The sequence below is a fragment of the Schistocerca cancellata genome, chromosome 1, assembly GCF_023864275.1.
Source record: "Schistocerca cancellata isolate TAMUIC-IGC-003103 chromosome 1, iqSchCanc2.1, whole genome shotgun sequence".
Taxonomy (NCBI): Eukaryota; Metazoa; Arthropoda; class Insecta; order Orthoptera; family Acrididae; genus Schistocerca; species Schistocerca cancellata.
The window spans coordinates 1,132,431,505-1,132,452,845 of record NC_064626.1 but is presented as its reverse complement, the minus strand read 5'-3'; the positions used below and the strand labels follow the sequence as shown (position 1 = coordinate 1,132,452,845).

Genomic DNA, 21,341 nt, shown 5'->3' with positions numbered 1-21,341 from the left:
AATTCATGTAAGTTATAGGGAAAGAAGGGAAATATGCAAGTTTCTGTTCTAAGGCCGTGTATTCCAGAATCGGTATGCCAATCAGGGAAAATCTGCTTGAACACTGAGGCAAACATCTCACCGACGGGCCGAAAGAGGTGGCGCAGTGGTTAGCACACTGGAGTCGCATTCGGCAGGACGACTGTTCAAACCTGCGACCGGCCATCCTAATTTAAGTTTTCTGTGATTTCCCTAGATCGCTCCAGGCAAATGCCGGGATAGTTCCTTTCAAAGGGCACGGCCGATTTTCTGCCCCATTCTTGAAACAATCCGAGCTAGTCTCCTTCTCTAACGACTTCGATGCCGACGCGACGTTAAACCCAGTCTACCTTCTTCGTTCCCACCGACGCACCAGGTTGAAAATACTCTTTTGTTAAAACACCGTGTCCTGCTACGTGAAGAAGTCCGTAACTGCCAGCTCCATATTAGCGTCCTACGGGTATCGGCGACCCTTCAAGGCCTTTTTTAAGAGACCGAATGCGTGATACTCGCGTAGGGAGAGATCAGGACTATAGGACGTTGATGCTCGGGTGTCTCCCGCTTGACTTGTAATTTCTGCTGGCCTTCTAGAGCAACCGGCGTCTTGTGTCGAATGGTGAACAGTACGGAAGTTGACGCACCAGTTTACAACGGTGATTTTCGACATATATACTGCCCCATATATGTTCTTCATTCTCCGATGGATGTCTAACGGTGTTTTTCCTTCGGCAGCCAAGAAAAAAAATAACAGCACTTTGATCCTGTTTGCCTACATGTCGCTGGTCATACACCCACATCGGAGTCGCTTACGTTACATATACATTGCAGCAGCGCCTTCAAAAGGAAACTTTCTGAGATCCCCTTATACTATATGAAAAAAAAGGCAAGAAAGAGCAAAAAGGATATAAGGATGAAAGACGAAAAAGGAAGTGCTTGATTTAGAAACTATATAAGAGATGGATGTAGCCTTTCGCCCCTACTGTTCAGACAACCGATCAAAGAAGCAATGACCGAAATCAATGGAACGTTCAGTAGCGGAATTAATATCTAGGTTGAAAGGAGATCAATCACAGGGTTGATTACGTTTCTATCCTCAGTGAAAGTGAGGAAGAATTAAAGAACCTGATGAATGCAGAGGAAAGTCTAATGATCAAACAATATGGATCAACAATAAATCGAAGAAAAAGGAAAGTAATGAGGAGCAGCAAAAATGAGATTAGCGATAAAACGTAACATCAAAATTGCTGACCGCGATGTACACAAAGTGAAGAAATTCTGCTACTTTGGACGCAAAATAACGCATGACGTTCGGAGCGAGCTAAGCAGGGTAGCGCGGGCAAAGAGGTCATTCCTGACCAAAAGAGGACTGCTACGTTTCTGAGAATGTGCGTCTGGAGCACAGTATTATATCAAAGTGAATCATGGACTGTGGGGGAACTGGAGCAGAAGAGAATCGAAGTGACTGAGATATGTTGTTGTAGAAGGATGCTAAAAATTGGGTGGACTCTTCACATAATAAATTAGGAGGATCTCTGCAGAATCGGAGAGAAGAGCAAAACACTGACGTGAAGAAGGGACGAGATGTTACGACACCAAGGAATAACTTCCATAGTACCAGAGGGAGCTGCAGGGGATAAAGACTGTGGAGGACAGAGACTGGAGGACTGTATGTCTAACAAATATTCGAGGAGTTTGGGTGAAAGTGCTGCTCTGAGAAGAGGTCCGCACCAGTTGGAAGACTAATGACAAAACTAAAAAGAGACTACCATCTCCTAAAGTATTTCCTTAGAAAAATACACGGCAAATCATCTTTGTCATCCTTGAACAGCCCGAGTTTGCGTTGCTCCCGTTTTTCCCGTTTTTCTTCTAATACTCTCGTTTCTCGGCCACACGTTTCTCTAACAAAGTTGGAAAAGGAAAGAATAAATACGTGAGAGCTATATTTTCAGTACCTTAAGTATCCACTTTGGTGTTGTCTGTTCTTGTACTTCATTGTAAGTACTAATAGATATTGTTGCCCAGTGTTGCACATATTTTTCCTGAGGCGCCTTTTATACTTTATTTCTTTGTTCTTAGCACAGCTACATCTAACGATGATGTATTGAAACGGGTCAATATATTACACTACTGGCCATTAAAAATGCTGCACCAAGAAGAAATGTAGATGATAAACCGGTATTCATTGGACAAATATGTTATACTAGAACTGACATGTGATTACATTTTCACGCAATTTGGGTGCATAGATCCTGAGAAATCAGTACCCAGAACAACCACATCTGGCCGTAATAACTGCCTTCATACGCCTTGGTATTGAGCCAAACAGAGCTTGGATGGCGTGTACAGGTACAGCTGCCCATGCAGCTTCAACACGATACCACAGTTCATCAAGAGTAGTGAGTGGCGTATTGTGACCAGCCAGTTGCTCGGCCACCATTAACCAGACGTTTTCAGTTGGTGAGAGATATGGAGAATGTGCTGGCCAGGGCAGCAGTCGAACATCTTCTGTATACAGAAAGGCCCATACAGGACATGCAACATGCGGTCGTGCATTATCCTGCTGAAATGTAGGGTTTCGCAAGGATCGAATGAAGGGTAGAGCCACGGGTCGTAACACATCTGAAATGTAACGTCCACTGGTCAAAGTGCCGTCAATGCGAACAAGAGGTGACCGAGACGTGTAACCAATGGCACCCCATACCATCACGCCGGGTGATACGCCAGTATGGCGATGACGAATACACGCTTCCAATGTGCGTTCACCACGATGTCGCCAAACACGGATACGACCATCATGATGCTGTAAACAGAACCTGGATTCATCCGAAAAAATGACGTTTTGCCATTCGTGCACCCAGGTTCGTCGTTGAGTACACCATCGCAGGCGCTCCTGTCTGTGATGCAGCGTCAAGGGTAACCGCAGCCATGGTCTCCACGCTGCGGCAATTGTCGTCAAACTGTTCGTGCAGATGGTTGATGTCTTGCAAACGTCATCATCTGTTGACTCAGGGATCGAGACGTGGCTGCACGATCCGTTACAGCCATGCGGATAAGATGCCTGTCATCTCGACTGCTAGTGATACGAGGCCGTTGAGATCCAGCACGGCGTTCCGTATGACCTTCCTGAACCCACCGATTCCACATTCTGCTAACAGTCATTGGAACTCGACCAACGCGAGCAGCGATGTCGCGATACGATATACCGCAATCGCGATAGGGTACAATCCGACCTTTATCAAAGTCGGAAACGTGATGGTACGCATTTCTCCTCCTTACACGAGGCATCACAACAACGTTTTACTAGGCAACGCTGGTCATCTGCTGTTTGTGTATGAGAAATCGGTTGGAAACTTTCCCCATGTCAGCACGTTGTAGGTGTCGCCAACGGCGCCAACGTTGTGTGAATGCTCTGAAAAGCTTATCATTTGCATATCATAACATATTCTTCCTGTCGGTTAATTTTCGCGTTTGTAGCACGTCATCTTTGTGGTGGAGCAATTTTAATGGCCAGTAGTGTTGATTGCGACCGAAACCTTCCACAGTATGCACCAAATTTCACTTTTGTCAGTTTTTTGCTACTAATAGTGTTACGCACTGTACAGAAATCTTAAAGTTGTGCCGCCCCTGGCGCCTCTATCACCTTGGAGCCCCAAGCGGACTCTAGTGTCGCTTGAGCGTAAGTTTGGCCCTGCTACTGTCTATGGGACACAGGAAATCACAGAGAAACCCTTTGCTTTTAAAGTGTTGCTTATCCTATTTGGAGTTTTAACCACGAAACTACTGACATTCAATAATCATGTGGTTGACATTTATTATTCATATCAACCCTCTTATATAACAGAGCAGAAGCTCCTTCTTCAATACAAACCGCTCAAAGTAGTTTCACACCAGTTCCAAGTCTGGAAATGCATTTGGACTTATGCTTACGGGGAACACGCAATGAAAGAGTAAGGTTTATGAAAATAATACTGTCTTTAGTATGAGATAAAAACAACACGCTACCGAAATAAAGGCAATGTGTTCGAAGGTGCACGCCTGCTGCACATCAGCGAAATCGAAGTCTGTTACTGGGTCACAATCAGTACATGTTGTTCCAGCCGTGTATTGTAACACGCCTGGATGTTTCTTGGTACACAGCCGAGACGGTAATCCTCTAACCTGAACCTATCCTCGCAAGCGGCCCTTCAGAGATCATCCAGTGTATTGGAGAGTATCCCTGCGACGACACGCTGCCAGTATCTACATGTCGCAAGCAAGCAGAATGAACGGTAGTCGGTACTATTCTGTACGAGCTCGAAACACTCCAATTTTAACGTCGAGGTCACAACGCGAGGTATAAACTGCTCAAAACAACTTTTGCACCAGCTGCGTATCTGCGAACATGTGTGGGGGCATGAAATGAAAGAATAAGTTTTATCAAAGCCGAAAAGTAACGTTGCTGTGATATAAAAGCAAAACAAAGACAGACTAGAACCAAGATGGTTATTTTGAAAGTGGCATGTTGCCACATCTGTGAAATCAAAATCTCCTGCTGCGTAGCATTCAGTACCTTGGTACTCCAGCCACTGCACTGAAACTCTGGGATCCTCTTTGCCATGCTGTCCATATGGTGTTCGGTACGTCGCTGCTCAGGATTGTCACATATTGTATCAGGAGGGAATTGGGCAGCTCACTGCAGGTTTCAGCTGTATCCACGTAGGGCTGTTGATATCGATTCTCGATATTTCTTCCAGAAAATATCGATGTATAACTGCTAACGTTCTTCCCCGATATTGATATGTCGATACCATATGGCAATATCGAGTGCTGACACTTTTACTTTTTATTATATTTTCCTCGCAATTTTCAATAAATATTTGTAATTGTTCTTTTGGAACTGCAGTAGAACATAATTTTACTTTCAGTGTGAGAAGTAGTCTTACTACTTTTTGTGCGTTCAATACGTCCAGTCTTTCTCTTTGACTGTGTGAAACAGTATACAAGGGGCGTTTGAAAAGTCCGTGCAAAGTCCGAGAGATGGCACCACCGGCGCGTATCGAGGTCATGTTTAGTTAGTAGCATCTTTGGAAAGAACTCACACCAAGTTTCAGCCATATTGGTCTATTTCATTGTGTTCGGCATCGGTGAATCAAGGAAGTAGAGCGATTGTCAAAAACTGACGAAAAAGAATTTCGTCTGGTGATTAAACATTACTCTATGAAAGGCAAAACGCCTCAGGAGACTAAGGAGAAGCTTGATAAACATTGCGGTGACTCTGCACTTTCAATTAGAACAGTTTATACGTGGTTTCAAAATTTTCGGAGTGGCCATATTGGCACAAGTGATGATGAACGTTCTTGACGCCCTGTGGAGGTTACGACTCCAGAAATCATTGATAAAATCCATGATATGGTGATTGATGACAGAAGAGATAAGGTGCGTGAGATTGCTAATGTTGTGGATATCTCGAGTGAATGGGTACATAATATTTTGCATAAACATTTGGATATGAAAAGCTATTTGCAAGATGGGTTCCGCGATTGCTCACGCTTGACCAAAAACGGAATCGTGTGAAGTGTTGCAAGGATGGTTTGCAGTTGTTCAGGAAGAATCTGCAGCACTTTAAGCGTCGTTTCGTCACTGTGGATGAAACATGGATACATTACTATACTCCTGAGACCAAACAACAATCTAAACAATGGCTTATCAAGGGAAAATCTGCACCTAAAAAGGCGAAGACCATTCCTTCGGCCAGAAGGGCTATGGCGACTGTCTTTTGGGATTCGCAAGGGATAATCCTCATCGATTATCTGGAAAAGGGTAAACGTATTACAGGTGAATATTATTCATCGCTATTGGACCGTTCGAAAACCGAGCTGCAAGAAAAACGCCGGCGATTGGACCACAAAAAACTCCCTTTCCATCACAATAATGCACCAGCACACACCTCAGCAGTTGTGGTCGCAAAATTAATGGAAATAGGATTTCAATTCGTTTCACATTCCCCCTCTTATCCAGACTTGGCTCCCACAGACTACTATTTGTTCCCCAATTTGAAGAAATGGCTGGCAGTACAAAAATTTTATTCAAACGAGGAGGTGATTACTGCAAATAATAGCTGTTTCGCAGAATTAGAAAATTCCTATTATTCGGAGGGGATCAACAAATTAGAACAGCATTGGATGAAGTGTATAAGTCTAATAGGAGACTATGTCGAAAAATAAAAAAAAAAGATTTACCCCTAAAACGTAAGTAGTTTTTATTTTTGCACGGACTTTTCAAACGCCTCTCGTAGGTGGCACAAAAGACGGAGTCCGATTGCACTTGGGGTGGCGGTGTGAATGGAATAACAAGATTTCCAATATTAAAAAACAGAACACCAGTTGTGTTGAGATAACAATTTTTAACGCAACTAGTGTGCTAGTTCTTCGCATGGACGTTCTTCAAAAAAAGCTGCTGAAAATGATGAACAAAAATCTAAATAACAAGATTAGTTTTTGCGACGGTGTGAAGGGAAATGCTGGCATAATCGGCGCTCGACGATACCAACAGAAAGCGCAACGTTTAGCTACATAAGACAATTTTCCTACATCAGCGTCAAAAAAGTTTTATTTCGATGTGTAGCCAATGACAGATTAAGAAAATAAGGTATGAGAGGATAACTGTGTGAAATATTGCATGACAATGCGTCATGTACACAGTTGTTAATTAACATCACAACAGTCAACCAAAAAAGTATTGTCATACAAGCTTTTCGTCTGCACGAAGTCCCATTATTAGCTCAAACATTTTCAAAATCGATACTACACTATACAACTCTAAAACCAGCAGTATATTTACAATGTGCATTCGGCATTTTTAGGCCGTTATGTCGATTTATTCCTCCTTCGATAAATCGATTCTTTCCGACCGTATATCGTGTCCATTCCTCCCCCCATGAACCATGGACCTTGCCGTTGGTGGGGAGGCTTGCGTGCCTCAGCGATACAGATGGCCGTACCGTAGGTGCAACCACAACGGAGGGGTATCTGTTGAGAGGCCAGACAAACATGTGGTTCCTGAAGAGGGGCAGCAGCCTTTTCAGTAGTTGCAGGGGCAACAGTCTGGATGATTGACTGATCTGGCCTTGTAACATTCACCAAAACGGCCTTGCTGTGCTGGTACTGCGAACGGCTGAAAGCAAGGGGAAACTACAGCCGTAATTTTTCCCGAGGACATGCAGCTCTACTGTATGATTAAATGATGATGGCGTCCTCTTGGGTAAAATATTCCGGAGGTAAAATAGTCCCCCATTCGGATCTCCGGGCGGGGACTACTCAAGAGGACGTCGTTATCAGGAGAAAGAAAACTGGCGTTCTGCGGATCGGAGCGTGGAATGTCAGATCACTTAATCGGGCAGGTAGGTTAGAAAATTTAAAAAGGGAGATGGATAGGTTAAAGTTAGATATAGTGGGAATTAGTGAAGTTCGGTGGCAGGAGGAACAAGACTTTTGGTCAGGTGATTACAGGGTTATAAATACAAAATCAAATAGGGGTAATGCAGGAGTAGGTTTAATAATGAATAAAAAATAGGAGTGCGGGTTAGCTACTACAAACAGCATAGTGAACGCATTATTGTGGCCAAGATAGACACAAAGCCCATGCCTACTACAGTAGTACAAGTTTATATGCCAACTAGCTCTGCAGATGATGAAGAAATAGATGAAATGTATGACGAGATAAAAGAAATTATTCAGGTAGTGAAGGGAGACGAAAATTTAATAGTGATGGGTGACTGGAATTCGTCGGTAGGAAAAGGGAGAGAAGGAAACATAGTAGGTGAATATGGATTGGGGGGAAGGAATGAAAGAGGAAGCCGCCTTGTAGAATTTTGCACAGAGCATAACTTAATCATAGCTAACACTTGGTTCAAGAATCATGAAAGGAGGCTGTATACATGGAAGAAGCCTGGAGATACTGACAGGTTTCAGATAGATTATATAATGGTAAGACAGAGATTTAGGAACCAGGTTTTAAATTGTAAGACATTTCCTGGGGCAGATGTAGATTCTGACCACAATCTATTGGTTATGAACTGCAGATTGAAACTGAAGAAACTGCAAAAAGGTGGGAATTTAAGGAGATGGGACCTGGATAAACTGAAAGAACCAGAGGTTGTAGAGAGTTTCAGGGAGAGCATTAGGGAACAATTGACAGGAATGGGGGAAAGAAATACAGTAGAAGAAGAATGGGTAGCTCTGAGGGATGAAGTGGTGAAGGCAGCAGAGGATCAAGTAGGTAAAAAGACGCGGGCTAATAGAAATCCTTGGGTAACAGAAGAAATATTGAATTTAATTGATGAAAGGAGAAAATATAAAAATGCAGTAAATGAAGCAGGCAAAAAGGAATACAAACGTCTCAAAAATGAGATCGACAGGAAGTGCAAAATGGCTAAGCAGGGATGGCTAGAGGACAAATGTAAGGATGTAGAGGCTTGTCTCACTAGGGGTAAGATACATACTGCCTACAGGAAAATTAAAGAGACCTTTGGAGAGAAGAGAACCACTTGTATGAATATCAAGAGCTCAGATGGCAACCCAGTTCTAAGCAAAGAAGGGAAAGCAGAAAGATGGAAGGAGTATATAGAGGGTTTATACAAGGGCGATGTACTTGAGGACAATATTATGGAAATGGAAGAGGATGTAGATGAAGATGAAATGGGAGATAAGATACTGCGTGAAGAGTTTGACAGAGCACTGAAAGACCTGAGTCAAAACAAGGCCCCGGGAGTAGACAACATTCCATTAGAACTACTGATGGCCTCAGGAGAGCCAGTCATGACAAAACTCTACCATCTGGTGAGCACAATGTATGAGACAGGCGAAATACCCTCAGACTTTAAGAAGAATATAATAATTCCAATCCCAAAGAAAGCAGGTGTTGACAGATGTGAAAGTTACCGAACTATCAGTTTAATAAGTCACAGCTGCAAAATACTAACGCGAATTCTTTACAGACGAATGGAAAAACTGGTAGAAGCCGACCTCGGGGAAGATCAGTTTGGATTCCGTAGAAATGTTGGAACACGTGAGGCAATACTGACCTTACGACTTATCTTGGAAGAAAGATTAAGAAAAGGCAAACGTACGTTTCTAGCATTTGTAGACTTAGAGAAAGCTTTTGACAATGTTGACTGGAATACTCTCTTTCAAATTCTGAAGGTGGCAGGGGTAAAATACAGGGAGCGAAAGGCTATTTACAATTTGTACAGAAACCAGATGGCAGTTATAAGAGTCGAGGGGCATGAAAGGGAAGCAGTGGTTGGGAAAGGAGTGAGACAGGGTTGTAGCCTCTCCCCGATGTTATTCAATCTGTATATTGAGCAAGCAGTAAAGGAAACAAAAGAAAAATTCGGAGTAGGTATTGAAATTCATGGAGAAGAAGTAAAAACTTTGAGGTTCGCCGATGACATTGTAATTCTGTCAGAGACAGCAAAGGACTTGGAAGAGCAGTTGAACGGAATGGACAGTGTCTTGAAAGGAGGATATAAGATGAACATCAACAAAAGCAAAACGAGGATAATGGAATGTAGTCAAATTAAGTCGGGTGATGCTGAGGGAATTAGATTAGGAAATGAGACACTTAAAGTAGTAAAGGAGTTTTGTTATTTAGGGAGTAAAATAACCGATGATGGTTGAAGTAGAGAGGATATAAAATGTAGACTGGCAATGGCAAGGAAAGCGTTTCTCAAGAAGAGAAATTTGTTAACATCGAATATAGATTTAGGTGTCAGGAAGTCATTTCTGAAAGTATTTGTATGGAGTGTAGCCATGTATGGAAGTGAGACATGGACGATAACTAGTTTGGACATGAAGAGAATAGAAGCTTTCGAAATGTGGTGCTACAGAAGAATGCTGAAGATAAGGTGGGTAGATCACGTAACTAATGAGGAGGTATTGAATAGTATTGGGGAGAAGAGAAGTTTGTGGCACAACTTGACTAGAAGAAGGGATCGGTTGGTAGGACATGTTCTGAGGCGTCAAGGGATCACAAATTTAGCATTGGAGGGCAGCGTGGAGGGTAAAAATCGTAGAGGGAGACCAAGAGATCAATACACTAAGCAGATTCAGAAGGATGTAGGTTGCAGTAGGTACTGGGAGATGAAGAAGCTTGCACAAGATAGAGTAGCATGGAGAGCTGCATCAAACCAGTCTCAGGACTGAAGACCACAACAACATCGTGTCCATTACTTATATTTTTATAAGTATCGATATATCGGACTCCCAAGATTTGAAAAAAAAAATATCAACAGTCCTAGTTCCAAGCATACTCATTCCGGTTCCCGTCGGGAGATACTGCAGGCCATTCCATTTTGTTTATTCACAGCTTCTGACGGGAAGTGTTCACGAGATAGGAGCTATGTGGTCTTGCATTATCATCTCAAAAGTCAAAATGCATCATCAAAATGTTGAATGTAGGGCTGGATAATTGGTTGGAAGCTCCTGCCTCGCTACTGGACACCTAGGTAATGATGCGAATTGTTCGCAGCTATACATGATACTTGGCCAAAACGACTTACACACCTCACGTTCGGTTGTTTACATGTCTGAGAATTGTAAATAACCCAAATGCAGCGTAAGAAATACTGCAGAATGGCAAAAACTGCCACATGCGTATGTGGACGGAAGTCTTTCCACGTCAGCTGCTGTTAACAAGAAGGGAAGAAGCAGTGGTTTAAAGAATATGTAAAGAAACACCGAGAGTAATTTTCACTTCAATTTCATAAACAAAACGCTGTTTTTGATCTAAAACAACCAAAAATGTACAACATATGTGTCCAATTTGGAGAATAACCACAGAAGATGCTTTATAAATAAATGCTTCTGGTGTAATTCTCTTTAATTAAATTGTAGTAAGCCAAGACAGAAAAACAATAATAGCTTATTTTAACAGCTGCTGCGTAAGATGGTCATGCAAACAAAAATGTTATGTTTTTACGCCATTTAATTACAGAACCACTATGGCTTCCTTTCCTGAAACCTTAGAGGAGTGGTTTCCAAACTTTACGTATGACGGAACACTATCCAGGTGTTGTAGTGGAACACATTGCTTACTTTAAGGGTTAATAATCTTTTAAAATAAGATAAAAACTTGTTTTATTTAGCGATTACTTCAATTATAAATTGTAAGTGATGGCACAGAAATCGTAATAAAATAAAAAGAATAGTATCGTCAAAATGTCGGAAAAACGCCACGTTATTAACGGTTTCTCGCGGAGCACTTATTCCCTTTCTACAGAACATGGGTGTTCCACGGAATAGTTTGGGGAACCCTGCTTTAGAGAATTTAACTCCCATGTGCAAAACAGATTCAAACGTCTGATTACTTGAAAAGTTAATGTGTTAAATATTTCACTTTAAGTGAACAAGCCAAAAAAATTTTAGAAGAGGTTTGAAATCACGTTTAATATTTGCTGCAAGGTGCTAAGTGCTCTCATTAACAAACAACACATGGGTTCAGTCTGGATAATTTGCACCCCGTTTTAACCAAAAGTAAGTTTTCACGCATCTCAGTGTTTATGATGTCATACCTCCTTAACTATGTGTCGTACAATGATATAATTTTGCAGGAACATTCAGTGGCGTGTATTCATACTGTCTGCAAAATGCAGGCTTAGTAGCAGGGAAGTAATAAATTGAAATGCCATGCCTGAAGCACACGTTTTACTGCATCAACAGCGAAAGTACAGTAACCGATAAACTCTTTTCCTCACATAGCTCTGTGAGGGGTGTCAGTTTTACTGCATCAACAGCGAAAGTACAGTAACCGATAAACTCTTTTCCTCACATAGCTCTGTGAGGGGTGTCAGTGAGAAAAAAACTTGGAAAAAGTTTAAAATTTAGCGTAAAGTTTGTTGCAAATCGGTGAATGCACTCATTCTCAAATACTGGATGAATATAGTCTGGGTTATTTGCGCGCCATGAGTTCTGTGAATGAAGACATATACAGTTTCTAATTTTGATACCTGCCTTATTCTCTTAAACCTTTAACATGAGATTATAACTATTAATGAGTAGATTACGACAGTATTTTAAATTTTCAAATTCGATCGGTAATAATATGACACTTTTTTGTTTGTTTTTTAGGCCTCCTTTTTCCGTAATCCCAATTATACTAGTAATACAGGTTTACATACCTGAAGATGGCAAATAAGAAACTTTCTGAAATGTTTCTGGAGTACAACACATTGACTCGATGGTCAACCCGAGAAGATTTTATCATAGGTTTACATACCGACTTTTGAGAATGTAATAAAAGTCTGATTTACACCGTACGTTTTTCGCTTTCATCTTCAGTGATCATTGTAACAATCTGGTTTTCTGACAAATCTGCATGTCAATATCGGAAAAATTTCTCATATTTTACTTTACTACTATTGAACATATATTAAACGCAATTATTACTCAAGATATTTTGCTTCCTGCTTCATTCCTAATGTTCTTCCATCTATAGGTGCTCGATTTTTAGAACACTGCCTTTCACTGACACTGGATATATTTTTGTTTGCTTAATGTGCCATTTGTAAGAAAGCAACATCGTAACAGTGACCACTAAAGATGTTGTGGAATAAAGCGAATCGAGTATGGTTTACTTCTTTATTACGGTCACAAAAGACGGTTTGTGACCTACATTACTTGGAATTATATGAAATTTTTAATACAGACTTTTTGCCTCTGGAAGCCCTTAGACAAATAAACTGTGCAACGGATTAGCCGTTTAGTAATATAGATACTGTTGCAATATTTATTGTGAGTTACTCGACGCTATTATCTGTCAGATGAACAGTTCAAGCTGTAGCAGAAATCTGTCGCTCCCGCGTCGGATACCCAACTGTCTCGGTCGATGTAGCTGCTTGTTGCGTTAAAACACACACGCAGAGGCCGTCCGCTTCCGTTGCTCAGTCAGGACTCGATCTACACTAGTGTCTCGCAAGTTGGTAATGCGAGATTTGCCGCCAAAAGAAATCAGAGTCAGACGCGCTTAGCCCATCCCATATCCTACAGAGGCCCCGGGGTCATCTATTTTGGTGCGTATCGCCTCAAGGAACCTATTATCTACTGCCGATAGCTGTTTGCATGACCACAGCGGAGCAAGTTACTGATACATAACAACCGTTATGCTAAGGGCCTTGGCACTGGTTTATTATATATAGCAGTTGTAGAAGATTCGCGTTAATTGGGCTATGTGATTACAGCAATGTATTGTGCATAATTTAAATGGCGTATTTCTTCTGTTCCCAAAGAAAGCAGGTGTTGACAGATGTGAAAATTACCGAACTATCAGTTTAATAAGTCACAGCTGCAAAATACTAACACGAATTCTTTACAGACGAATGGAGAAACTGGTAGAAGCCGACCTCGGGGAAGATCATTTTGGATTCCGTAGAAATGTTGGAACACGTGAGGCAATACTCACCCTACGACTTATCTTAGAAAATAGATTAAGGAAAGGCAAACTTACGTTTCTAGCATTTGTAGACTAAGAGAAAGCTTTTGACAATGTTGACTGGAATACTCTCTTTCAAATTCTAAAGGTGACACGGGTAAAATACAGGGAGCGGAAGGCTATTTACAATTTGTACAGGAAGCAGATGGCAGTCATAAGAGTCGAGGGGCATGAAAGGGAAGCAGCGGTTGGGAAGGGAGTGAGACAGGGTTGTAGCCTCTCTCCGATGTTATTCAATCTGTATATTGAGCAAGCAGTAAAGGAAACAAAAGAAAAATTCGGAGTAGGTATTAAAATCCATGGAGAAGAAATAAAAACTTTGAGGTTCGCCGATGACATTGCAATTCTGTCAAAGACAGCAAAGGACTTGGAAGAGCAGCTGAACGGAATGGACAGTGTCTTGAAAGGAGGATATAAGATGAACATCAACAGAAGCAAATCGAGGATAATGGAATGTAGTCCAATTAAATCGGGTGATGCTGAGGGAATTAGATTAGGAAATGAGACACTTAAAGTAGTAAAGGAGTTTTGCTATTTGGGGAGCAAAATAACTGATGATGGTCAAAGTAGAGAGGGTATATAATGTAGACTGGCAATGGCAAGGAAAGCGTTTCTGAAGAAGAGAAATTTGTTAACATCGAGTATAGATTTACGTATCAGGGAGTCGTTTCTGAAAGTATTTGTATGGAGTGTAGCCATGTATGGAAGTGAAACACGGACGATAAATACACTCCTGGAAATGGAAAAAAGAACACATTGACACCGGTGTGTCAGACCCACCATACTTGCTCCGGACACTGCGAGAGGGCTGTACAAGCAATGATCACACGCACGGCACAGCGGACACGCCCGGAATCGCGGTGTTGGCCGTCGAATGGCGCTAGCTGCGCAGCATTTGTGCACCGCCGCCGTCAGTGTCAGCCAGTTTGCCGTGGCATACGGAGCTCCATCGCAGTCTTTAACACTGGTAGCATGCCGCGACAGCGTGGACTTGAACCGTATGTGCAGTTGACGGACTTTGAGCGAGGGCGTATAGTGGGCATGCGGGAGGCCGGGTGGACGTACCGCCGAATTGCTCAACACGTGGGGCGTGAGGTCTCCACAGTACATCGATGTTGTCGCCAGTGGTCGGCGGAAGGTGCACGTGCCCGTCGACCTGGGACCGGACCGCAGCGACGCACGGATGCACGCCAAGACCGTAGGATCCTACGCAGTGCCGTAGGGGACCGCACCGCCACTTCCCAGCAAATTAGGGACACTGTTGCTCCTGGGGTATCGGCGAGGACCATTCGCAACCGTCTCCATGAAGCTGGGCTACGGTCCCGCACACCGTTAGGCCGTCTTCCGCTCACGCCCCAACATCGTGCAGCCCGCCTCCAGTGGTGTCGCGACAGGCGTGAATGGAGGGACGAATGGAGACGTGTCGTCTTCAGCGATGAGAGTCGCTTCTGCCTTGGTGCCAATGATGGTCGTATGCGTGTTTGGCGCCGTGCAGGTGAGCGCCACAATCAGGACTGCATACGACCGAGGCACACAGGGCCAACACCCGGCATCACGGTGTGGGGAGCGATCTCCTACACTGGCCGTACACCACTGGTGATCGTCGAGGGGACACTGAATAGTGCACGGTACATCCAAACCGTCATCGAACCCATCGTTCTACCATTCCTAGACCGGCAAGGAAACTTGCTGTTCCAACAGGACAATGCACGTCCGCATGTATCCCGTGCCACCCAACGTGCTCTAGAAGGTGTAAGTCAACTACCCTGGCCAGCAAGATCTCCGGATCTGTCCCCCATTGAGCATGTTTGGGGCTGGATGAAGCGTCGTCCCACGCGGTCTGCACGTCCAGCACGAACGCTGGTCCGGCTGAGGCGCCAGGTGGAAATGGCATGGCAAGCCGTTCCACAGGACTACATCCAGCATCTCTACGATCGTCTCCATGGGAGAATAGCAGCCTGCATTGCTGCGAAAGGTGGATATACACTGTACTAATGCCGACATTGTGCATGCTCTGTTGCCTGTGTCTATGTGCCTGTGGTTCTGTCAGTGTGATCATGTGATATATCTGACCCCAGGAATGTGTCAATAAAGTTTCCCCTTCCTGGGACAATGAATTCACGGTGTTCTTATTTCAGTTTCCAGGAGTGTAGTTTGGACAAGAAGAGAATAGAAGCTTTCGAAATGTGGTGCTACAGAAGAATGCTGAAGTTTAGATGGGCAGGTATTGAATAGAATAGGGGAGAAGAGGATTTTATGGCACAACTTGACAAGAAGTAGGTACCGGTTGGTAGGGCATGTTCTGAGTCATCATGGGATCATAAATTTAGTATTGGAGGGCAGCGTGCAGGGTAAAACTCGTAGAGGGAGACCAAGATGAATACACTAAGCAGATTCAGAAGGATGTAGGTTGCAGTAAGTACTGGCAGATGAAGAAGCTTGCACAGGATAGAGTAGCATGGAGAGCTGCATGAAACCAGTCTCTGGACTGAATACCACAACAACAACATTTCTTCTGTTGCTCTGATTTTTCCTGTAAAAACTGTAAAGCTGAACAATGTATTGAGAGACTGAGGTGATGCTGAGTTTGATGTGTGGACCCTGCACTTAGCAGGGGGCGTTTAAAAATTTCGACCTCGTGTCGGTACTTTCGAATGTTGTGTGTGATCTCATCAAAATTGTAAATATGAATGCTAAAATGTTGTCTCTTATTGTTTCGTCAGTTGACGCCCTGTACAATTGGTTGGAAGAAGGGGGAAGGGGTGCAGGGGGTGGATTGTAAACGGTCCATCAAACATCCCACTTTACAGCCAGTAGGTTTAAAAATTTCATTAAATAATAAATTAAACCTTTAATTTTCTTCATTTTTAGTTAATTACAAATAATAATGGTTTCCGCTCTTTCAAACAAGATTTTTCACTGCCCATTAACTTCAAGCAATGCGAATCTACAGTTGATAATGACCATGAACTGCTATACTAACATCGAGAATGACACAGACCCACAACATTGTTATTTTTTACCCATTTTTCTGCTGTATGTGTGGGAGGTGGTGCACTGCTGCCTTTCTCACATCTTTGAACTGACTTATCAAGGCAGTTATAGGGGTTTTTCGTACGTTATGTATACAAGTTGTATGGTTTCACAGAATTGTCTGAAGCTGACCAATTTTAGCTCTACATCATCTGACATGGAAAATTTAAAATTACATCCTAGAAATTTAACCTCTCTTACTTCCTCATTTATTTCTCCATCAATGGAATGAGGCAACTCAGAGAGGCCACCACAAATATATCTGAGAAAGAATAAACATATCGAGATGCGGCATTCTCAGAGTTATATCGGACAACTTGGCGAATTTTCTGACGTTCGTAAGTAATTTTAATCGTGTGTAGTCGTCGAGCTAACGACACCGCCTTAGTTTTTTTCTAATGAGATATGTATTTTGCTCTGTGGCATTTCAGAGAAGCTTCTAAGAGACCATCAGGGACATGAATTGCGTGGGGCTTGATGAAATTGTATCAAGATAATAGCGCCGCAAACCACCGTCCGTCGCCAGGAGAAGAGGTTCCATAAACATCAGTCCTATTATACCAAATGTAAGCAAACACGTGTGTTTATTATGGCGGCTGTCATACCAAGTGCTCTTAATGTTGACCATGAGCATTGCTATACGCTATAGAGTGATTCTGGAGAAAAAATACTGCACGTTAAATTTCATCTGGAGTTAATGGCAGCCCAGACCGGTGTTATAAGGTATTTCATTACCTCCGGGAGTCATCGGTGTTTCCTAATAGACCTTTTGTTTTAATTTTAGCCACAGATAAAAGTACAGAATTATTAAGTTTCATGAGTGTGGAGACTATTTTGCATTTCCTGAACCATCATGCCAGTGCTCTCTAAATGTTCCCTTAAGGTCTGACATTAACTGTGCGGAATGGGAGGGACATCCGTCATGCCGGTACCACACTGATTACCTTATATCCAATGGGTTGTCTTCCAGTAACTGCAGCAGCAGCTTATCTTAGGAACTCTAGATACTTGAGTGTGCTTAAGTTCCCTTCAATAAAACGGAGACTAATGCTCAGATATACCGCCTCAGTTTGAACTTTTCGTAGATAACACTCGGAGAACTGCTAGAGTTTCGGAAGCCATTGCTATGAAGCTGTAGATGCAGCGAAATGTGAAGAGGATGAAATGCGACGGAATGCGATTTTTGCAGAAAACTCATTTTGTTGATCACTCTTGTACTTCCGAAATTCCTCTTAGTGACATTTGCATTGATTTTTACTACTCCAAAAATATTAATTTCATTTCTTTCAGCAATTGCTCTGCCGGCCTGAGTGGCCGAGCGGTTCTAGGCGCTACAGTCTGGAACCGCGCGACCTCTGCGGTCGCAGGTTCGAATCCTGCCTCGGGCATGGATGTGTGTGATGTCCTTAGGTTAGTTAGGTTTAAATAGTTCTAAGTTCTAGGGGTCTGATGACTTCAGCAGTTAAGTCCAATAGTGCTCAGAGCCATTTGAACCATCAATTGCTCTTCTTTTCGCTTGGCGTATTTTATTTTCCGCACTTCTTTGTAGTCTATTGGTGAAAGTTTACCTCATCTGTAACAGTGAACCTCAACATTACGATGTTTAAAAACGTGTTTGTTATTCTTAATTCATGATGTGTGTCAAACTCTATTAGCTTCTTTCTCTTAATATTTGAGCCTTTTTATTTCTTTTTCCTGTAGTGTTTTGTAACAAGTTATAAAATTCATTATTATTTTGAGTTCTTCCACCTTCTGGACATACAAAGACGACATGAACGAATACTGTCAACTTTAAGACATAGCATTATTATTATTTTATTTATAAAAAAATACGAATGTATTTTGTTCTTTAATGCTTTCCGGAACCAGATGGAGACTCCGGCAGCAGGTCTTTGTTCTCGTGACACTCCACAACAGATCATCACATAATTCTGAATTTGGATCGCCCCCGTGATTTCTTCTTCATTCGGAAGATGGCGACAATATCGATGTTAGCTTTGCCTGATTCTTGTTCCAGTTCTGTTTCTTTATGTGTCAGACCTCTTTCAGTCCACCTTGCCATTTAAAATGTTTATGATGGACATGATTTGTCCTTACTCTTTACCTTATTTCTTTGCTGGTCGGCATATAATGATCAGTCTAGAGCGAAATTTTCTTTAGATTTTTAGGAATCTGAGTGTGTCCCCAGACCGCGTCGCAAACGGAGCGTAGAGTAAGGACTGTGGTGGGGCTGCACTTTAAGCTTCCGTCCCAGCTGATTTTATTTCAGAACTGATCTGCATTAGACGGACTGCATTCTCTGCGGCTTTGCGATGTGTCCCCCCGTTGTGCTAGAAACGCAGCTTCAATTTTAGCACCGTTGTCTAATGTCTCCTGGATCTCTGAATGAACATGTTGTGGGTTGGCAGGAGAGCCAACACCGGTATGAGAGGAAGCCGAAGGGCACGCGTTTTAGCTCACGCAGGCTGGCGTGAGGTCTGGAACAGGACAAGGGAATTAGACTTTAGCAAAAAAGGACGTAGCTGTGGAATACTTAACTTCAATCCATAAATGGTGAACGTCGCTCTTGACGGTACATGTTTTACAGCATCAATAGTAACTGGTAATGGCGCCTTGCTAGGTCGTAGCAAATGACGTAGCTGAAGGCTATGCTAACTATCGTCTCGGCAAATGAGAGCGTAATTTGTCAGTGAACTATCGCTAGCGAAGTCGGTTGTACCACTGGAGCGAGTGCTAGGAAGTCTCTCTAGACCTGCCGTGTGGCGGCGTTCGGTCTGCAATCACTGATAGTGGCGACACGCGGGTCCGACGAATACTAACGAACCGCGGCCGATTTAAAGGCTACCACCTAGCAAGTGTGGTGTCTGGCGGTGACACCACAGAACACTGCGGACTAGCTTTATTTTGATCTAGATAACCAGTTTTTTTTAAATACTAGGACCCAGTACGTTGACCTGGAGGTGAGTATTCATCGGAGGCAGAGATATCGTCAGGAGTGCCCTATAGAAGTGTGTTAAGACCGCTCTTGGTTTCAATATATACACTACTGCCCATTAAAATTGCTACACCAAGAAGAAATGCAGATGATGAACGGGTATTCATTGACAAATATATTATACTAGAACTGACATGTGATTACATTTTCACGCAATTTGGGTGCATAGATCCTGAGAAATCAGTACCCAGAACAACCACCTCTGGCCGTAATAACGGCCTTGATACGCCTAAGCATTGAGTCAAACAGAGCTTGGATGGCGTGTACAGGTACAGCTGCCCATGCAGCTTCAACACGATACAACAGTTCATCAACAGTAGTGACTGGCGTATTTGTGACGAGCCAGTAGCTCGGCCACCATTGACTAGACGTTTTCAATTGGTGAGAGATCTGGAGAATGTGCTGGCCAGGGCAGCAGTCGAACATTTTCTGTATCCAGAAAGGACCTGCAACATGCGGTCGTGCATTATCCTGCTGAAATGTAGGGTTTCGCAGGGATCGAATGAAGGGTAGAGCCACCGGTCGTAACACTTCTGAAATGTAACGTCCACTGTTCAAAGTGCCGTCAGTGCGAACAAGAGGTGACCGAGACGTGTAACCAGTGGCATCCCATACCATCACGCCGGGTGATACGCCAGTATGGCGATGACGAATACACGCTTCCAATGTGCGTTCACCGCGATGTCGACAAACACGGATGCGACCATCATGATGCTGTAAACAGAACCTGGATTCATCCGAAAAAATGACGTTTTGACATTCGTGCACCCAGGTTCTTCGTTGAGTACACCACCGCAGGCACTCCTGTCTGTGATGCAGCGTCAAGGGTAACCGCAGCCACGGTCTCCGAGCTGATAGTCAATGCTCCTGCAAACGTCGTCGAACTTGTCTTGCAATCGTCCCCATCTGTTGACTCAGGGATCGAGACGTGGCTGCACGATCCGTTACAGCCATGCGGATAAGATGCTTGTCATCTCGACTGCTAGTGATACGAGGGCGTTGGGATCCAGCACGGTGTTCCGCACTACCTTCCAGAACCCACCGATTCCATATTCTGCTAACAGTCATTGGATCTCGACCAACGCGAGCAGCAATGTCGCGATATGAGAAACCGCAATCGCGATAGACTACAATCCGACCTTTATCAAAGTCGGAAACGTGATGGTACGCATTTCTCCTCCTTACACGAGGCATCACAACAACGTTTCACCAGGCAACGCCGGTCAACTGCTGTTTTTGTATGAGAAATAGGTTGGAAACTTTGCTCATGTCAGCATGTTGTAGGTGTCGCCACCGGCGCCAACCTTGTGTGAATGCTCTGAAAAGCGAATCATTTGCATATCACAGCATCTTCTTCCTGAAGGTTAAATCTCGCGTCTTTAACACGTCATCTTCGTGGTATAGCAATTTTAATGGCCAGTAGTGTACATAAACGATGTGATGGTTAGAGAGAACAGAAGTCTGCGACTGCTTGGTGATGAAGCTACAGTGTGCGGGAACGTGAGGGTTCAGGAAGACTTGGATAAAATTTGTGTCTTGTGCTCTGAATGTGGAGAAAATTTAAGACGACTAGAAAAACAATCCTGTAACTTTAGAATACAGTATTAGCGGTTTGCTGCTTGACAAAATCACGTTAATTAAATATATAGATGCAATGTTGCAAAGCGATATGAGGGGGAAGGAGTACGTAAGGTCCGTTTATTGGGATAACTTATGAAAGTGTAGCTCACCTATAAAATAGAATGGATACAGAACACGTGTCCGTCGCGTTATTGAGTACTTTTTGTGTGTTTGTGGATCCCCACCAGTCGGATCGGTTCAGAGGCGCGCT

At 43.1% G+C, this 21,341-nt stretch overlaps 1 protein-coding gene and 1 non-coding gene across 2 annotated transcripts in view; both read left to right on the top strand.

Moving 5' to 3' along the window:
• The window catches only part of LOC126092704 (putative inorganic phosphate cotransporter), a 173,919-nt gene that overhangs the window by 56,575 nt on the left and 96,003 nt on the right, over window positions 1-21,341 (top strand). The window lies entirely within an intron of this gene.
• Window positions 17,820-17,903, top strand: Trnas-gga (transfer RNA serine (anticodon GGA)). Its single transcript is given in 2 exon segments — window positions 17,820-17,859; window positions 17,869-17,903. It is a non-coding gene; the product is annotated as a tRNA-Ser (tRNA).